The sequence below is a fragment of the Hibiscus syriacus genome, unplaced genomic scaffold, assembly GCF_006381635.1.
Source record: "Hibiscus syriacus cultivar Baekdansim isolate YM2019G1 unplaced genomic scaffold, ASM638163v2 tig00000287_pilon, whole genome shotgun sequence".
Lineage (NCBI taxonomy): Eukaryota > Viridiplantae > Streptophyta > Magnoliopsida > Malvales > Malvaceae > Hibiscus > Hibiscus syriacus.
In genome coordinates, this window is record NW_024061777.1 from 32,706 (window position 1) to 46,546 (window position 13,841).

General features: G+C 33.0%; 1 pseudogene; it reads left to right on the top strand.

Annotated features, from left to right (window-relative positions):
- The first annotated feature begins 755 nt into the window (after positions 1-755).
- On the top strand, positions 756-11,965 carry LOC120158637 (annotated as a pseudogene).
- Positions 11,966-13,841: the final 1,876 nt, after the last annotated feature.

Sequence of the window (13,841 nt, forward strand, 5' to 3'; positions counted from 1 at the left end):
TGTAATTTTTTTTATTTTTTTATTAATTCCTTATTTTATACTAGATTGGGTTGCATTGGATTTATACTCTAAAAATTCGGATCAGGTCGAAGTTAGGAGGAGAATATATATTTTTCAAGTCGGATGGAAGATACATATTTTTTAATCAGATCGAGTTAACCAAAAACCTGATCCTATTACAAACCGTTGTCATTCCTTCTTGTAGTTAGGGATGAGAATAACCGGTTCAATTAATATTTTTATCTTATTTAAATTTAATCTAAATTTTATATTCTTTCATTTGTTATTCGATCTTGACATATAAAAGTTTCACTTATTTAAAATATAATTTAATTTTTAGAGTAAAAACTCGAACTCGTATATAATGTTGATGTAATTAATAAAATCTCGAGTTTAATCCTTCAAAATCTAAGTTTATAAATTTAAATTAACGATAAAATTGTATTTTAACTAAAAACAATAAAAATTTAATTCAATCCCTTAACATTTATATAATTAAGCTAACAATTTCTTATTTTCCCTCAACATTTATTTTAAAATTAAATTAATATATATTTTAAAAAGTCCTTCAACAGTCGGTAAAGACAAACACTTATAATACAAAAGTATAAAATAAAAGAATAGGCGAGGGTTAGTATGTAATATTAGTATTTTAAAGGGATCAAAAGGTAAAAATATTTGTCAGATTTTATTTGTTAATTCCACTCCCTGATTCCCCACTTACAACGCAGAGGGAAAAATAGAAATAAAGTACGGGGGAGGAGAGAAGAGGCCTTCATTATTAAAAAATAAAATAAACCACAAAAAACCCTAAGAAATAGTTAGCTTCCGATTTAGAAACATTAGGTTTCAAATCTGAATTCTTCAATTTCGGAAACGGTAAGCTTTTCATTTTGTTGCTGTGATTTTTGTACTTTTATATCTCACAAATTCAGCATAAAATAATGTTTTTGTTTCTTTTAATTTTATTTCTTTATTTAATTTTCTGAACTTCACAAACGAATCGGTTCTCGAGGAAGCATGGGAAGTTCTAAAGAATCGAAGTTTTTTCGGTGTTTCGATTTTCACTGTTCTATAGCTTTGCTTAGCTTACGTGATATTTTATTCATGGGTAAAGTATATAATAAATAGTTCCCAATATTTTAAAGAATTTGTATTTTGGTCACTTAACTTTTAAAACTTACAATACAATTATCAAATTTTTTGTTCATTTTCATTTTGATCTCTACAGTTAATTCCCGTTAGATTTTACTCACATGGCACTTAACCACGTTAACCCACGCCTTCTTCTTCTTCTTCATATTATTTCTTCTTCTTTTCTAGGTTGCTTTTCTTCTTCTTCTTCTTCCTCCTCCTCCTCCTCCTCCTAAAATCTCACCTCTCGAAAAACTGCTAAAAGAGACTTCACTCCCACACTCAAATCCATCAACCAACTCCTCTTCTTTTAAAACACAGATTCTCTGTTTTGTCAGCGAGGGTCGTTAGGATCTCTCCTCTATCAATTGCCTGCGATGCAGAATCAAATTGTCATATAAACACAGCTTTTTTTTTTCACTGGTTTCCTACTAGACCTGATCTTGATTAAAAATGACACTCAAACAGTACATTTCTAGCGTTGATGGTTGACCCGTGAATACAAAAATGTAACATAACCAACCATGGCACCATTATAGTCATGTCTAAAGAACAATCGATGCAAAAGAATGCAAATGTCAGAGATAAAACTTCAAAAGTACTTTACCTTGTCGATATTCTCCAACATTATCCTTTTAACTTCCGAAACTTGAGCTTTGACCTTTAATAGCTTGTCGATTTCTTCTGCATGTTCGATTATATACTTCATGTGCTCCTTCATAACTGGCCTGCGAATCACAGTGCTTCGTCTTAAGTTATATTTGTGCAAACTGATTCAAAGAAACAAAAAAAAGATTAACTTTCCATTAGTTGCATGGATATGAACATACCAAACTCCTTATTGAGACTTCTGGTCACCGCTGTATCGGCCTTCCAACAGCATTGTCGTAATAAGTTTTTGCCCGGGCACGAAATTTTACTTGACGAAAAAAATAATGTGGATAAATGATTTTTATTGAAATGTTTTGGGAGTCGCCATCGGCCTTTTGGGTCAGGTAGGTCGAATACCTAAAACTCATCTTTTAAAAGAGTTTTTAAGAAAACATCAGTTAAAAGATAAACTGATATGCGTTTAATCAAAAATTCATTCTTTTTAATAATAAAAAGGGATTCGTGATCAGTTACGTTTGAGGAAGGATTAGCACCCCACAACGCCTAAAATTAATCATTGTCGATTATAAATTATCTCTAATAATAGAATTTAAGAATTCAAATATAAATTTAATTTACAATCGTGTTATTTCAAATTTATTCTGATATTTCTAAGAAAAAAGTATTAAATAACTATATTTATATTTAGGATTTTGTAAATAGGACATTTATTTATTTCAAAACATCAGAAAATGACATCTAGTTGCTTTAAGACTGCATTTTCTTTAATATTAATAAATAAATAAATAAGAATATAATAATGTTCCTAAAAATAATAAAAACAAAGTAAATATATATATATATATATATATATATATATATATATATATATTTATAAGCAGGATATTTATTTATTTTTAAAATAGCAGAATAAGACGTCTAGTTATTTTAAGACCGCCTTTTCTTAGTAATTAAAAATAAATAAATATTTTTATTTAATAAATTGGTGAAATTAATTAAATAATATTTATTAATATACATTTATTAATATGACTAAATATATATATATATATATATATATATATATATATTTGAATAGAACTATATATTTATTTGTTTTCATAAATACAATATTTATTTATTTAAAATTATCAGAATAGGGCATCTAGTTATATTAAGACTGCCCTTTCTTAATATTTAAAATAAATAAATATTATTATTTTTAAATATATATATATATATATATATGACTAATATGAAAATAATAATATATTTAATAATTTGTAACAATTTAAACATATCGAAAATAAAAACAAAATAAAATTACAATTAAATAATGATCAAAATAAAAGAAATTAAATGTAATAATATTAAATTGCAAAATATTAAAAATTCATGGTCAAAAATGAAAATTGGTGCTTAAAATGTAAAATATAAAACCTAAAGGCCTTAACTCGAAATATCATAGAATTTTAATGCTAACATTGTAATAATTAATTAATCAGGATTAAAATAAAAATTTATTAAAACAATAAGGACTAAATATATTATTTACCCGAATTATATATGAATATACAGGTAAGGATTAAAATAAAATAAATCAAAATTGAAAGACCGAATTAAAACTTACAGAAATTGATTTCAGTGACCAAATTGCAAACTTATAGAACTCAGAAGGACTGTGGAAATGGTTTACTCATTTCCTAAATTACGCACAGATCCCTCATCAAAACGGCGTCGTTTTGATGAATGTATAAAATGCCTAAAACCGGCACTAAAGGGCTAAACTATTTCATTTTCTTTTTTTTCTTTATCTCTCAAAGGAGAGAAAGTTCTCTCCCTTCTCTCTAAAGGCTTCCGTTTAGAGAGAGCCCGACCACCGTAGGCCGCCGTGCTCTGACGCCGATCATCGTCGCCGGCCACCACTCACGGTGGCCAAAAATTACAAATTTACCCTAAATTAAAGCCTATTTTACCCTAATACCAAATCCGAATGTATTTTAGCCTAAAACCTTACCAAAACGTGTAGATCTAAAGTTGTTACCTCCGACGTCTCGGTTTTAACGGCTTAGGGAGGCTCCGACGAGGTAAGTCTCTCGGCTATTCTCTTTCTTTCGAGTTTGTAGCTGTAGATTGCTTGTAGTTATTGGTCGTTTGCTTGATGTCCTTCTCTGTTCGTGTTGCTGTCTATGTCTTTTTTGTGGCTGTCGATGTTTTTTTTCTTTGCAGATTCGGTGGCCTTTATAGGCCACCATGAATCCGCCTTTGGACCGGGTAAAGGGGCAAAGTTCGGTGAGTTGCCGAATTATGTTGGTGACTCACCCTATAGCTGCGACGTGAACAGTGCTTGGGAGGCCATAGGTGGAGCTATTGGAAGCTTCTGAAAAGTGGAGGGGGTTGTTGTCGTTGCTGGAAACTGCTGGAATTGCAACGTGGAGGGGCTGCTAGCAGAGAGGTAAAAATGGTGATTACAAGCATCTTTGGCAACAACATAATAAGTTGCACACACACACTATTGCAATTCTTCAATATAAAAAAAATGAATTTATTTTAGTATATATTTTTCATTTCTACAAACTTCCATTAACATTCAATGTTACTGTAGGTCAAAATTGCAAGCAAGGAGCAAAGCCTAATATTGCCACGGAATTTATTTGCGTTTTAAAAGAAGAAGAGTTGGTTGATGGATTTGAGTGTGGGAGTAAAGTCTCGTTTGAGCAGTGTTTGGAGGGGTGGGAAAAGGAAGAAGAAGAAGTAACTCGGAAAAGAAGAATAAATAATATGGAGAAGAAGAAAAAGTAAATTGGTGAAGAATAAGGGGTGGGTTAACGGGGTTAAGTACCATGTCAGCAAAATCTAACGGGAGTTAACGGTAAGGATCAAAATAAAAACGAACTAAAAGTTCGATGATTGTATTGCATGTTTTAAAAGTTGAGTGAGTAAAATGCAAGCGCCCTAAAAGTTTGGGAACTCTTTATATACTTTACTCTTTATTCATTTATTGTGTGTTGATTATTTTGAGCACAATTTATTGTAGGATTCGAAAAAGAAGCTGTAAATAGTGCCAAAATCATTATTCTAAGTTCATTCGTTAGATTGTTTTATAAAAAATTCGGGGTTGGATCGGGTTTTTTTAAGTGTGATATTCAGGTCGGGGTCGGGTCGGATTTTTTAAGTGTGATATTTGGCTCGTGTTCGGGTCGGGTTTTTTTAAGTGTGATATTCGGGTCGGGTTTGGGTTTAGGGTGAAAAATACCCGACCCGACCTGAAAAAATATATAATTTTACCTTATATATTTAGGAATAATTACAATAATACCCCTCTATATATAATTTTTTTAAATTAAGTTACTGTTTTTATTGAATAAAAATAATTTTTTTATTATTTCGGGTCGGGTTTCTAATTTTTATAATATATTGCTACATGTAAGTTATAAAACAAACTAAAATTAAGCAAAAAAAAAAACAAGAAGGCAATTATATCATTTTACATTATTGAAATCAAATTCATCTGACATGTTTGCGAACCAAACAGAATGTGGAATTGGATTCCAATTCAATTTCCTGCCAACCAAATATGTTTCACATTCAGATTCCAATTCCTACAGATTTCAATTCCTTCACAGATTCCAATTCCCTCAAAAACATTCCAGCGAACCAAACGTCACCTTAGAGGTTTTTTGAGGATTGAGAGTGTTGTCTTTGACAATTTCGTTGTAGATAATAAGCATTTGGGGGGATAAATCCGTCTTTCTGCTTTGTTTTCTAATTTATTCAAAGGTTGGGCCATGGGACTAAGGGGTTGTTTGGTTCAAGGTATATTTTATTATCGAAGGAATGAAATCTTCATTCCCCGTTGGTTGACCAACATTCTCAGCCCCCAGTAATCTTTTATTATCAAAAGTGGATTTTTTTGGGTATATTACAAGGAATGTGATTACCCTATTCCCTTAGGTATTGTTAGATTATCGGTGTTTTGGATTAAAATGCCCTTAAATTTTTTTTCTTCCAAAAATATCATTCTTCTGTAGTTGAATAATAAAAATTTTATGAAGGTTAAATTACAAATTTATCCTTAAACTATTTTAGATTTACAAAAAAAATCTATAATTAAAATTTTATATGAAGTTCAGGGGTTAAAATAAAATTTTACTCTTTCATTAAACCTATTTATCTTTTCAATTTTGTAAAAAATATTATATAAATTATATAAATTTAAAATTTTTAAAGAAAATATATAAATTAATTATAGTAATATTATAGTAGAATTCAACTTGTTAAAAAACAAATATATATTAAGGACAATTTAGTAAAATATATATTCCAATAATCTTTTATTCTTTTAACAAAACACTGTAATCTTACATTCTTGCTAAACCAACCAAACACAAAATACAACATTCTCAGTAATCTTATTCTCTAGTAATCTTTTATTCCCATGAGTAATTTTACATTCCGTGAACCAAACGCACACGGAATGTAAGATTACCAGTGGGAATAAAAGATTATCAGGGAATATGATTACTGGGAATGTTGTATTTTGTGTTTGGTTGGTTTAGCAGGAATGTAAGATTACCGTGTTTGGTCAAAGGAATAAAAGATTATTGGAATGTATATTTGACCAAATTGTCCTTATTATATATTTGTATAATATTACAAATTGTAAAATATTTATATATTTTCTTTAAAAAATTAAATTCATAATATTTATATAATTTTTTTACAAAATTAAAAATATAAAAAATGTTTAATGAAAGGGTAAAAAAAATTTAACCCCTAAACTTCATATAAAATTTTAATTATAGATTTTTTTTGTAAATCTAAAATAATTTAAGGATAAATTTGTAATTTAACCTTCGTATAATTTTTATTATTCAATGACAGAAGAATGATATTTTAAAAATAAAATAAAAATTTAAGGGAATTTTAGTCCAAAACGCCGGTAATGTTACAATACCTAAGGGAAGGGAGGTAATGACATTCCCGGTAATATACCCCAAAAAATCTACTATTGGTAATAAAACATTACCGGGAATGAGATTCCCGGCCAACTAAACATGGGAATGTGGGATTCCCATCCCATGGGAATCCCACATTCCTTGAACCAAACACCCTGGTTTACACCATTGCTTCCTGGTGAAAGCATGCTTTTTTTTCTTTTTTTAAATTGGACTTTGCTACAGAACTTCAACAACAGTGAACAATTTTGAACTTGATTTAAATATGACACATTGGGCAGGTCCTTTGGACGAGTATTTTGGGTAGATATTGATGTTTTTATGTTTGGATCATTATATGCTACGTAAGAGTAGGTTTGATGCATGATTTTCTGATTTCTTCTGCTGAATGGAGAGAATATTGTCTCACGGCATGTGAACACGTCACTGCAAGTTTTTTTCCTGGGACCTTGTGTTTACCTTTACAACAACAACAAGATCCTATTCTCATATGCAATAGGGTAAGGGGAGGTAGGGTAGTAGACTGTCCCCAACGCCAGGTTGAAAGCAGCTTCCGTGGAAGATCTCCGACAGTCATAAAATTAAAAATAAAGATAAAATACAATACATGTATAAATAAATAAATAAATACATAGTTGAACAGTAATCATATGCAGTCTTCATATGCGCGTCTGTAAGGGTAAGTAATCCCTGCAAATAAATCCCTACGTAAAAATCTCTGCATATAGACAGAAACGTAAGTCCCTGCTAAATTTAGAAAGAGAAAACATTAAAAGAATGATGCACAGAAGTCAGCGATAGCAAGCTACGAGAAGGAATAAAGTCAAATGAGTTAAAACGTAAACTAAGGCAACACTACTCCGCTACCCTAGTTCTAAGCCTTCATAATTTCCAATGAAAGAAATGTATAAAAAGTAGAAGTCATTGAAAATTACTACAAAGACATTAAAAAAAAGACAGAGATGCTACACCCTATGGCTATGACCCTCACTACTCGGCTACTCTGGTCTTAAGTCTTCATACTTTCCTATCAGAGGTCATGTCCTCGGTAAGTGCTAAATCCCTCAAATCAGATCCCAAGCAGTCAACCCACTTCCTCCTTGGTCGTCCTCTCCTTCTGGCACGATCGACTGTAATCGACTCTACCCTCCTGACCGCATCCGACGGGTTTCGCCTAAGGACATGCCCAAACCACCGTAGTCTTCCCTCTCTCAATTTTTCGGATACAGACACCACCCCCAAAGACATCCAAATTGTAGAGTTTGGTGTTATGTCCCACAGAGTCCTACCACATGCCCATCAAAGCATTCTCATTTCTGCGGCATCCATCCTCATTACGTGATCCTTCTTGATTGCCCAACATTCTGATCCATACAGTAACGCTGGTCTTATTGTCATTCTATAAAATTTTCCCTTAAGTTTTAGAGGCACCTTCTTGTCACACAAAACTTCAGTAGCAACCCTCCACTTTAGTCATCCCGTCTTTATATTGTGTGTAACGTCATCATCTACACCCCATCTTTATGTATCATAGACCCTAGGTACTTGAAACAATCTTTTGAGGGAAGAACGTGTCCTTCGATGCATACTTCTAAATCTTCATCGTTTTGGTTCCCACTGAAGTTTGAACATAAATACTCTGTCTTTTCAATATTGATCCTTAGACCTTTTTCTTCCAAAGCAGTCTTTTAGGTAGTCAGTCTACTATTTAGCTCAGTTTTTGTTTCAGCAAGTAGGACAATGTCGTCAGCGAAAAACATACACCATGGAACACTGTCTGGTGTCGCACAATAGATGTCGTCCATAATCAAGACGAAGATGTAAGGGCTAAGAGCCAACTTCTGGTGGAGTCCGATTTCCACCGAGAAGGTCTCGGTGTCGCCAACTGTAGTCTTGACGTATGTAGTAGATCTACAATACATATCACGAATCGCCCGGATATAAGCAGTTGGGATCCGTCTCGTTTCAAAGGTCTTCCAGATCGTATCGCGGGAACGCTATCATACGCCTTCTTAAGGTCAATGAACGCCATGTGAAGATCTCTATTTTTTTCCTTATATTTAATTATTTATTTCACTCGTCTACCTTATGCTCTTTGCAGGAAGGGGTTGTTCTTGGCCATGGCGAATTCCAAGGGTCCAACTAATATTAGAAATTTTATGTTTTCGGAAAGCATCCCTCTACTTTCTCCAAAAAGTCCATTTCCTCCGGTCTCCCCCGCGTATACTGATTACGTCCCCAACAATGTTATTGGGTCAAAAGCAGTTCAAAAGCCTAGAGAGGAAAATGCACATCATCAGCGCACTTCCTCTGAAAGCATCCGATAGAGGAACAACCTTCTTGGCTTGATGATCTTCTTAGTGAGCCAGAGAGTCATGTGCGCAAAGGAGGTCATCGACGTTCTTCAAGCGACTCCCTTGCATATTTTGATGCCTCAAATGCTCCTAACGTAGATATTGCATCTCAAGATGACTACAGATATAAAAATATGATTACTGCACCATCTTGGACATCTCAAGATGCTCGGCTTTTCTCATTCTACACTGATGTGAACTTGGTTAAGCAAAAGAACAGGGCATGGGATTCTTCTTCAGGTGCTGTGTCTCATCCAAACAGACTTCCATATCCCAGAGAAAATACCAGTCTTCAGAGTTTAGGATCGTTACATGCACCACAAGATGTAGAGGGTGCTCCATCGACTGCAAGTAAAAAACAAGATTCTGCTGAACCGGCTTCTCTTGATGCAAAAGCTTCTTCTGAGAAGAAGGATAATTCTCACACTAAATCTCCCGCAATTGACGGTGATAGTAAGCATGACAAGCAGTAAGTGCTAATGTTATTGCTTGTTTGTGATTAATCACTTTTATGCTCACATTAACAGGGGGTTCGTCAGCTGGTATGCAATGGGATTTGGAAATAATGCTGAGTAGCTCTCGGCATGGTTGCATTGATTTTATGTTTCTTTTGGTTGCATCGACTTTCTATTACTTTATGCATTTTTGGCCTTGTACCTCTGGTTTGTTGGCTGGGAATTTTAACCACAAAGCAGACATATTTTCTCCTGGTTTCCTGGAATTCTCTTTGATTATCATGTTATGGAACATAGGGAGTCTGGTGGTGCTTTCTGTAGTCTGTTTTGAAAGCTTATCATGCATATAAACATGAAAAATGAAAACATCAGTATATATATGCTTTCATTCGTTTTTAAATTGAACCACATGACGCATTCTTTCTTTCTTTCTTCAAACTTCATATTTTGTGGTGCAAGGTGTTTAATTTTGTTGATGTTTCCTTATTCAATAATCAGTGATTTCGATTTAGTTTTGTTGTGTGATTCTTCAATTTTTCTTATCAAAAATCATATTTGATTATTATGCAGATCCTTATGCCCTATGTTGGTAGAAAATGTTTGATTACAGTACTTTGTTACTATTCATCGCAGACAATTTGCTCAACGCTCAAAGGTGCGTAAACTTCAGTGCATAGCTGAGCTGGAAAGAAATGTTCAAGCTTTGCAGGCAAGTATCAGTTGAAACTGACGTTTTTTAAAATCGACTATGAAACAGTATGCCTTAATATGAAGTGTTAATTGTCTCTTAACAGGCAGAAGGATCTGAAGTTTCAGCCGAGCTTGAATTTCTCAACCAGCAGAATCTCATTCTTAGCATGGAGAACAAAGCTCTCAAGCAACGGTTAGAGGGTTTAGCTCTGGAGCAGGAGAACAAACCTATGACCTCTAATGCCATGATTATATGTTGCTTTTTTCTTCTTCTTCTGAGTTACAATTGCATGTTAGCCATTGTTATATACCTTTATTCATATGTAGTCCATATTTTGGACCTATATGAATTCTGATCATAGCTGTTGGTCCATACTGCTAGATTTTATAATCCATTAGTTGCCAAAGAAGATGCTTTAAAAGGAAATACAAACTTTGACCAAAAATGTGACTGGAGCAGTGTTACCTAATTCGCTCCCCACCCCCACGAATCTCGTTTGGATTCGTTCGTTCCAATTCGGGATTCGTCCCCGTTCCAAATCGTTAAGGAACACGTTCCAGAACGATGAAATTGGCGAACCAAAAACCCATCAGCTATCATAGAAAGAAACAAAGGAAGATAAGTTCAGTGGGAGAAAGGGTGGAAAGAAGGGTAATCGGTGTAAGGGCCGATGATGCAGATCGTCGACGGTGGAATCAACGGTTCTCTTTTGATCGGTATTTTAGTCATCGACGGTGGAAGATAGGAGGAAGATCAGACGTCCAGAAGACTGAAAGCTTGTGAACAGAGAGAGAGAGAGAGAGAGAAATAAAACTTGTGAAAAGAAAGAGAAAAGTAAAGAAGATGAGAACGCATGAAATCCAATAAAAAATAAAGCTGTTGTTTTAATATATGTATTTTTCATTAGTACACTTTATGGTTTATTACAAATCTGGTCCTTTTCTTTTATAAAAATTAAAATATTAATTGATGTTGATTACTAATTAGGTTCCACATAGTTGACAAAGACTAATATCTCTTACCATTGAGTACTTAAGTTTGAGTCTCATTACATATATGTCTTCAAAGAAGTATACCCCCAACAAACTGCAAACGGTAAAATTAACGAATTGTGATTTGTACCTGCTCCATGAATCAAAGTGAACCGCGAATTAGGTAACATTGGACTGGAGAGTTGGGTTGAGATAGTTGAGTGTTGGTTAGATTAGGCGAATTCTCTTGTTGCAGTCTAAAATGGTGGGTGAGGATCATAATTTTGTTTGTTACACTAATAAAATATAGAAATGTCTGCCTTAAAGCTAGGTCTTGACTAATGAGCAAGCCACTTTTATTCGATTTTAGAGGGCACATAGGATATTTTGGTCCATGTGTTCTCGTTTGTTTACTTGTGTCTTGGAAGCAAGGGTTCCTTCACTGTATATTCTGAAAGCATAAATATGTAGAAAAAGGCGAATGCGTCGAAGGGGCCATTATTGATCCGTCTTGTAATGGACAACAAATACTTTGGTTGATTAAAACAAAATGGTATTAGATGAAAACTAAATTATGCAATCATTATGATCAGTTGAGCAGGAAGTATTGGAGAGGGAGGTCAGCAGGCTACGAGTCCCGTATAAGCAGCTGCAGCAGCACCAAAATCAACAGCACCAACAACAGCAGCTGTCATCTAGCCATCGACGCTCTAGCAGTAGAGATCTCGAGTCTCAATTCACTAACTTCTCCTTGAGTCATAAAGATTCCAATTCTGCTCATGACCCTGTAACTGCTTCACTCCGCATTTAGATATTTACTTTAGCTTAAGCTCTTTCGAGCCACTACTTCAACCGCAGCTTCCCAATGCTTTCCGCCATGCTTGGATAAAACCCAAAGTTCATCCTGTTCTTGGTACCCTCGCTATGCCTGATCTTCTCTTGATTTCCCCCTCTTTTTGGTTCTTTCAACCAATGAATATCTTGATGTGCACCTGGTAAGTCATTTCCGGAAAACTCGACTTCAGGCATATGATTAACCTGAGGTGGTAAGAGAAAAAAATGAACAGGTTCTGTGCTTCGCTTCTTTGTCTGTTGATTATAGGTTAATATGATTCGGAAATTTGAGGTCTTCCATTTCAAGTAGTCATTTTAGGCCCTGTTTGGATGTGCATTATTTATAAATGCATAAAATGGTATGGAAAAATATATCTCGAGTGTTTTATTCCTTTATGACTTGTCTTTGGTTATCTGTACCATATATATGCAACTCTTAAAATTGACAAAATTTTAGACAAAAGATTTGGGAACCAATTTAGAAGGACAATCATAGTTTGAGGATGAAACATAACTAGAATGTTCAAAAGTTTAAGAACAAAATTAGAATATTTAAACATTTAGGGATGAAGTTCGAATAAAAATCATAGTTTGAGGATGTGTAATAAGTAACTCTAGGCTTAATACAAAAATAGTTATTTAAATTATATTTAAAGTTAATTTTTGGTCTCTAAAGAAATTTTTTTGTTAAAAATAGATGTTTAACGGCTTCATTACACTTTTAGATATCCACATTTAAAAAAAAAACTGGTAAGTAACATTTGTCGTGTTTATATATTTTTTTTAAATAAAATATTTAAAAATATTTTTCTAAAAGAATCTTAACATGATTCGTGTCAATATTTTTTTAACCTTATTTTAATAGTATACACTTAAAAGTGCAATGGAGAAAATGTTAGTATTTATTTTTAACAAAAATATTTTTAAACATAAAAAATTAACTGAGTACACCGTAAACACTTATTTCTATATTGAGCTTTAAATGTTATATATATTTTCATTTGAACCCAAGTTTTGAAATTTGACTGAAATAATTAATAAATTAATTGAGGTGGTAGCGATAACATCATTATTTCGATGATATTAACTCTCCAAATTTTTTTTCTAATTACAAAAAACCCTCTAATTTATACATGGACAACAATTAACATGAAAATTAGTGGGTAATTGTATGCTCTTATTAAAAGAAATTGCATGTATTTATTTTTATCTTTGTTCGAGTTTTGGATTAATATTTAATACATTATTATGTATAATTTTAAACAAATATAAGTGGGATTAACATAATTTTCGGACGGCATAAATTTATATTTCATAATTTTTTTTATCAAATCGAACATCATAAGCTCTATAAATTTTTTGGTTTCTTCAAAGTGAACCATAATAACAACGCATGCAGAAAGGCATGACAATAATGTTATTATAATAATTAATAATAATAAAATCAATGGTTTAGAAATTTAAGAATGAGAGTTCAACATTTTAATTTTCTTTTCTTTTTAAATAATAAATATGTAAATTCTTTTTCTTTTTTCTTAACATATTAAATTAAATTTAACTATTATCTAAACTAATGGGATGCACATCCGCCACCGTAGAAGGGACTTACGCAGTCGAGATATTGACGTTTTTAGGATTATGCTCTTGAGTTGGAGTTAACCCGTGACGGAGCTTTGCTGAATATTTCAGACGGCTATGATGGGAGAATATTTCAGACTCGAGAGAGGGATTCAACCGTTGGATTTTCTGGGGAAGGGCAAGCAAGGTGTGGACCTTCCGAGAGGAGTTGAAGGTGATTACCCCAATTATCTTCTCGGTTCATCGTGATTGAGCTTATATGTAAAAGACTTAGT